Consider the following 7,323-nt stretch of genomic DNA (forward strand, 5'->3'; position numbering starts at 1 on the left):
GATAGTGCAGAAATCCACTTATGTGGCCCACTTGGTGTGTGCTGGGGCTGAGACTTGAGCTTCTCACGAGCCTGGGCTGTTTCTGGAGTTAAACATCAGGTTGTAACTTGTTTTAGGCGTTTAACTCCAACTGGTAACCTGTTTTTGGCATTTAACGCCAGAATGGAACATGGAACTGGCGTTAAACGCCAGTTTACGTTGTTTATCTTCGATCAAAGTATGAACTATTATATATTGCTGGAAATCCCTGGATGTCTACTTTATAACCAAATTGAGAGCGCACCAATTGGACTCTTGTAGCTCCAAAAAATCCATTCCGAGTGCAGGGAGGTCAGAATCCAACAGCATCAGCAGTCCTTTTTCAGCCTAAATCAGATTTTTTGCTCAGCTCCCTCAATTTCAGCCAGAAAATACTTGAAATCATAGAAAAACATACAAACTCATAGTAAATTCCAGAAATATAAATTTTTCATGAAAACTAATAAAAACATACTAAAAAGTAGCTAGAACCTACTAAAAACTACCTAAAAACAATGCCAAAAAGCATATAAATTATCCCCTCATCACAACACCAAACTTAAATTGTTGCTTGTACCCAAGGAACTGAAAATCAAATAGGATAAAAAGAAGAAAAAATACTATAAATCCCAAAATATCAATGAATATTAGTTCTAATTAGATGAGTGGGACTTTTAGCTTTTTGCTTCTGAACAGTTTTGGCATCTCACTTTTTTCCTTTGAAGTTCAAAATGATTGGCACCTATAGGAACTCAGAATTTTAGATAGTGTTATTGATTCTCCTAGTTAAGTATGTTGATTCTTGAACACAGCTACTTCAATGAGTCTTGGCTGTGGTCCTAAGGACTTTGTTTTCCAGTATTACCACCGGATACATAAATGCCACAGAAACATGACTGGGTGAACCTTTTCAGATTGTGACTCAGCTTTGCTAAAGTCCCCAGTTAGAGGTGTCCAGAGCTCTTAAGCACACTTTTTTTGCTTTGGATTATGACTTTAACCACTCAGTCTCAAGCTTTTCACTTGGACCTGCATGCCACAAGCACATGGTTAGGGACAGCTTAATTTAACCGCTTAGGCCTGGATTTTATTTCCTTGGGCCCTCCTATCCAGTGATGCTCAAAGCCTTGGATCCTTGTTTTTTACCCTTGCCTTTTGGTTTTAAGGGCTATTGGCTTTTTCTGCTTGCTTTTTCTTTCTCTTTCTCTTTTTTTTCGCCATTTTTTTCGCAAGCTTTTGCTTTTTTTTCACTTCTTTTTCTTGCTTCAAGAATCAATTTCATGATTTTTCAGATTATCAATAACATTTCTCTTGGTTCATCATTCTTTCAAGAGCCAATGGTTTTAACATTCATAAAAAATGAGATAAAAAATATGCACTGTTCAAGCATTCATTCAGAAAACAAAAAGTATTGCCACTACATCAATATAATTAAGCTAAATTCAAGGATGAATTCGAAACTCATGTACTTCTTGTTCTTTTGTATTAAAAACATTTTTCCATTTAAGAAAGGTGAAGGATTCATGGAATTATTCATAGCCTTAGGACATAGACACTAGACACTAATGATCATGTAATAAAGACACAAACATAGACAAACATATAGCATAAAACCGAAAACAGCAAATAAATAGACAAGAAGATTAAGGAATGAGTCCACCTTAGTGTGGGTGGTGTCTCCCTCTTGAAGATCAATGGAGCGCCTGAGGTCCTCTATGTTTTTGAGCTCCTCTATGTCTCTTCCTTGCCTCTGTTGCTTGATCCCTAGTTATTTTGGTGCTCCTATCCTTAGTTTCTCCCAATAATTGTGTGGAGGAAACTGTATCCCCTGAGGTATCTCAGGGATTTCTTGATGAGGGAATTCCTCTTGCTCTTGTTGAGGTCCATCAGTGGGCTCTCTTGATGTGTAGTCAAATGCTCTACTACTGAGCTATGGACCCTTGAAATGATTCTCTCCATCTCCCATGACTCAGAGGTGGAAGCAATTGTCTTCCCTTTCCCCTTTCTTGAGGTTTCTCTGGCCTTGGGTGCCATCCATGGTTATGGAAAAACAAAAAAAAGCTATGCTTTTACCACACCAAACTTAGAATGTTGCTCGCCCTCGAGCAAAAGAAGAAAGAATAGAAGAAGAAGAAGAAGATATGGAGGAGAGGGAGAGAGATGTGGGTTCAGTCATTTAGGGAGGGTTTGGGTGGGAAAGAGATTTTGAATTTGAAGGTAGGTGGGTTTATAAGGAAGAGAGGATGGATGTGAGTGGTGAAGAGGTGATGGGGAAGGTAGGTGGGGATCCTGTAGGGTCCACAGATCCTGTGGTGTCAAGGATTTCTCATCCCTGCACCTTTTAGGCGTGTAAAACGCCCTCTGCATGCAATCCTGGTGTTTAACGCCAGACTGATGCTTGTTTCTGGCGTTAAACACCCAAATGTAGCTTGTTTCTGGCGTTCAACGCCAGCCTGATGCTTGTTTCAGGCGTTGAACGCCAGCTTGGTGCTTGTTTCTGGCGTTAAACGCCAGACAGATGCATGTTTCTGGTGTTTAAACGCCAGACAGCTCTTCCTCCAGGGTGTGCTTTTTCTTTTGCTATTTTTGATTCTATTTTTTATTTTTGCAATATTTTTGTGGCTCCATGATGAGCGGATATTTTATACTCTTTTTGGCAATATTTTTAGGTAGTTTTTAGTATAATCTAGCTACTTTTAGGGATGTTTTCATTAGTTGTTATGATAAATTCACATTTCTGGACTTTACTATGAGTTTGTGTGTTTTTCTGTGATTTCAGGTAATTTTTGGCTGAAATTGAGGGACCTGAGCAAAACTCTGATAAAAGGCTAACAAAGGACTGCTGATGCTGTTGGATTCTGACCTCCCTGCAATCGAAATGGATTTTTTGGAGCTACAAAACTCCAAATGATGCAGTCTCAATGGCGTTGGAAAGTAGACATCCAAAGCTTTCCAGAAATATATAATATTCTATACTTTATTCATGTTTAGACAATGTAAACTGGCGCTCAACGCTAGTTCCATGCTGCATTCAGGAGTCAAACGTCAGAAACTTGTCACGAACCAGAGTTGAACGCCAAAAACATGTTACAACTTGGCGTTCAACTCCAAAAGAAGCCTCAGCTAGTGTAAAGTTCAAGCTCAGCCCAAGCACACACCAAGTGGGCCCCGGAAGTGGATTTCTGCATCAATTACTTACTTCTGTAAACCCTAGTACCTAGTCTAGTATAAATAGGACTTTTTACTATTGTATTCAGTGTCTTTGATTGTCAAGTCTTTTGACCATTCGGTCTTTTGATCATGTTTGGGGGCTGGCCATTCGGCCATGCCTGGACCTTCATCACTTATGTATTTTTAACGGTGGAGTTTCTACACACCATAGATTAAGGGTGTGGAGCTCTGCTGTACCTCAAGTTTCAATGCAATTACTACTATTTTCTATTCAATTCAGTTTATTCCTGCTCTAAGATATTCGTTGCACTTCACCATGACAAATGTGATGATCCGTGACACTCATCATCATTCTCACCTATGAACACGTGACTGACAACCACTTCCGTTCTACCTTAGACCGGGCGCATATCTCTTGGATTCCTTAACCAGAATCTTTGTGGTATAAGCTAGATTGATGGCGGCATTCATGAGAATCCAGAAAGTCTAAACCTTGTCTGTGGTATTCCGAGTAAGATTCAGGGATTGAATGACTGTGACGAGCTTCAAACTCGCAATTGTTGGGCGTGATGACAAACACAAAAGAATCAAGGGATTATATTCCAACATGATCGAGAACCGACATATGATTAGTGGTGCTGTGACAGAGCATTTGGACCTTTTTGACTGAGAGGATGGGATGTAGCCATTGACAACGGTGATACCCTACATACAACTTGCCATGGAAAGGAATGAGAAGGATTGAAGGAAGGCAGTAGGAAAGCAGAGATCCAACAGGGACAAGCATCTCCAGACACTTATCTGAAATTCCCACCATTGAATTACAGAGTAACTCTATCTATATTTTCTGCTTTATTTATTATTCGAAAACTCCCTAACATTTACTATCCGCCTAACTGAGATTTACAAGATGACTATAGCTTGCTTCATACCAACAATCTCTATGGGATCGACGCTTACTCACGTAAGGTATTACTTGGATGACCCAGTGCACTCACTGGTTAGTTGTGCGGAGTTGTGACTAAGTGTGATTCACGTTTGAGAGCGCTACCAAGTTTTTGATGCCATTGTTGATGATCACAATTTCGTGCACCAAGTTTTTGGCGCCGTTGCCGGGAATTGTTTGAATTACAATTACGTGCAACCACAGCACCAAGTTTTTTTGATCCAGCAACAGCACCATGTTTTTGGCGCCGTTGCCGGGGATTGTTCGAGTTTGGACAACTGACGGTTCATCTTGTTGCTCAGATTAGGTAATTTTCTTTTTATTTTCTTTTCAAACGTTTTCAAAAAAAATATAAATAATTTTTCAAAACATTTTTCAAAATGTTCTTACCTGTTTTCGAAAATTTTTCAAAATTTTTATGAACGAATTCTAGTGTTTCATGAAGCATGTTGAAGCTTGCCTGGCTGTAAAGCCATGTGTAACTCAATTGGATTGAGGCTTCCACTTGTTAACATAAAAGGGTATGTATATAGAGTTAGATGAAATATCAGCTGTTGCATGCCTGATTTATATCTTCTGAAGCTAGCTGGCTATTAAGCCTTGCCCAACCCTTGGATTTGAGCTTTAGGCTAACATTGAAAGATTCCTATATGTTTTGAAAATTTTGAATTTCTTATTTTATTTTTCCTATATATTTTTCGAAAAATTAAAAGAAAATACAAAAAATCATAAAATTATAAAAATAAAAAATATTTTTGTTTTTCTTGTTTGAGTCTTGTGTCATGTTTTAAGTTTGGTGTCAATTGCATACTCATATTATTCTTGCAATTTTCAAAAATTCATGCATTCATAGTGTTCTTCATGATCTTCAAGTTGTTCTTGGTAAGCCTTCTTGTTTAATCTTTAAATTTTCTTGTTTTGTATCTTTTGTTGTTTTTCATGTGCATCTTTGCATTCATAGTGTCTAAACATTAAAGTTTTTAAGTTTGGTGTCTTGCATGTTTTCTTTGCATAAAAAAATTTTTAAAAATATGTTCTTGATGTTCATCATGATCCTCAAAGTGTTCTTGGTGTTCATCTTGACATTCATAGTGTTCTTGCATGCATCATGTATTTTGATTCATAATTTTCATGTTGTCAGTCATTTTTTATATTTTTCTCTCTCATAATTAAAAATTCAAAAATAAAAAAATATCTTGTAAGTCAAGTCAAATTTTCAAATTTTAAAAATCTTATTTTATTAAAACATTTTCAAAAATCAAATCTTTTTCATTTTTTTATTTAATTTTCAAAAATTTAATTATTTTTTTAAATTATTTTTCAAAAATCTTTTTCTTAATTTTATCTTTATTTTCGAAAATTATGCTAACAATTAATATGATTTATTCAAAAATTTGAATTTGTTACTTTCTTGTTAAGAAAGGTTTAATCCTTAAATTCTAGAATCATATCTTTTAGTTTCTTGTTAGTCAAGTAATTAATTTTAAAAATTTAAATCTTTTCCAACCATATCTTTTTAAATCATATATTTTTATCTTATCTTTTATATCATATCTTTTTCAAAAATTTAACTTTTTCAAAAATTTTATTTTAAATATCTTTTCTAACTTCTTATCTTCTTATCTTCTTATCTTTTCAAATTTGATTTTTTTAAACTAACTATTTGACTTTTTATTTATTTCTTATCTTTTTCAAAACCACCTAACAACTTTTCTCTCTCAAATTTTCGAAAATACCTCCCTCTTTTTCAAAATTTCTTTTTAATTAATTAATTGTTTTAAATTTTAATTTTAATTTTATTTCTTATATTAATTTTTGAAAATCATTAACTCCTTTTCAAAATTATTTTTGAAAACTTCTGTCTCTCATCTTATTCTATTTATTCATTCATTTACTAACACTTCTCTTCATCTCAAATCACTGTCCCTATCTTCACCCTTCTGTTTGGATTCTCCTTTCTTTATTCCATTTCTTCTTCTACTAACAATAAGGAACCTCTTTACTGTGACATAGAGGAACAAGGAAAAAGGCATTCTTGTTGAAGCTGATCCAGAACCTGAAAGGACTCTGAAGAGAAAACTAAGAGAAGCTAAATTACAACAATCCAGAGACAACCTTGCTGAAATTTTTGAACAAGAAAAGGAGATGGCAGCCGAACCCAATAACAATATTGTAAAAAGGATGCTTGGTGATTATACTGCACCTACTTCCAAGTTTGATGGAAGAAGCATTTCAATTCCTGCCATTAGAGCAAACAATTTTGAGCTGAAACCTCAATTAGTTGCTCTAATGCAACAAAACTGCAAGTTTCATGGACTTCCATCAGAAGATCCCTACCGGTTCTTAACTGAGTTCTTGCAAATCTGTGAGACTGGTAAGACTAATGGAGTAGATCCTGAAGTCTACAGGCTCATGCTTTTCCCTTTTGCTGTAAAAGACAGAGCTAGAGCATGGTTGGACTCTCAACCTAAAGATAGCCTGGACTCCTGGGATAAGCTGGTCACAGCCTTCTTGGCTAAGTTTTTTCCTCCTCAAAAGTTGAGCAAGCTTAGAGTGGATGTTCGGACCTTCAAACAAAAAGATGGTGAATCCCTCTATGAAGCTTGGAAAAGATACAAGCAGATGACCAAATGATGTCCTTCTATTATGGTCTATCTGAGTTCTCTAAGTTGTCACTGGACTATTCTGCTGGTGGATCCATTCACCTAAAGAAAACACCTGCAGAGGCTCAAGAACTTATTGACATGGTTGCAAATAACCAGTTCATGTACACTTCTGAGAGGAATTCCGTGAATAATGGGACGCCTCAAAGGAAGGGAGTTCTTGAAATTGATGTTCTAAATGCCATATTGGCTCAGAACAAAATGTTGACTCAGCAAGTCAACATGATTTGTCAAAGTCTGAATGGATGGAAAAATTCATCCAACAGTACTAAAGAGGCATCTTCTGAAGTAGAAGCTTATGATCCTGAGAACCCTGCAATGGCAGAGGTAAATTACACGGGTGAACCTTATGGAAACACCTATAATTCATCATGGAGAAATCATCCAAATTTCTCGTGGAAGGATCAACAAAAGCCTCAACAAGGCTTTAATAATGGTGGAAGAAATAGGCTCAGCAATATCAAGCCTTATCCATCATCTTCTCAGCAACAAACAGAGAATTCTGAATAGAGTACCTCTAACTTA

The 7,323-nt window shown here is 36.2% G+C and overlaps 1 non-coding gene across 1 annotated transcript; it reads right to left on the reverse strand.

The window, feature by feature from the left end:
- Positions 1-6,679: 6,679 nt before the first annotated feature.
- LOC112798366 (small nucleolar RNA R71) lies at positions 6,680-6,788 on the reverse strand. Its single transcript, XR_003199980.1, has one exon. It is a non-coding gene; the product is annotated as a small nucleolar RNA R71 (small nucleolar RNA).
- Positions 6,789-7,323: the final 535 nt, after the last annotated feature.

This window comes from Arachis hypogaea, chromosome 4, assembly GCF_003086295.3.
Source record: "Arachis hypogaea cultivar Tifrunner chromosome 4, arahy.Tifrunner.gnm2.J5K5, whole genome shotgun sequence".
NCBI lineage: Eukaryota > Viridiplantae > Streptophyta > Magnoliopsida > Fabales > Fabaceae > Arachis > Arachis hypogaea.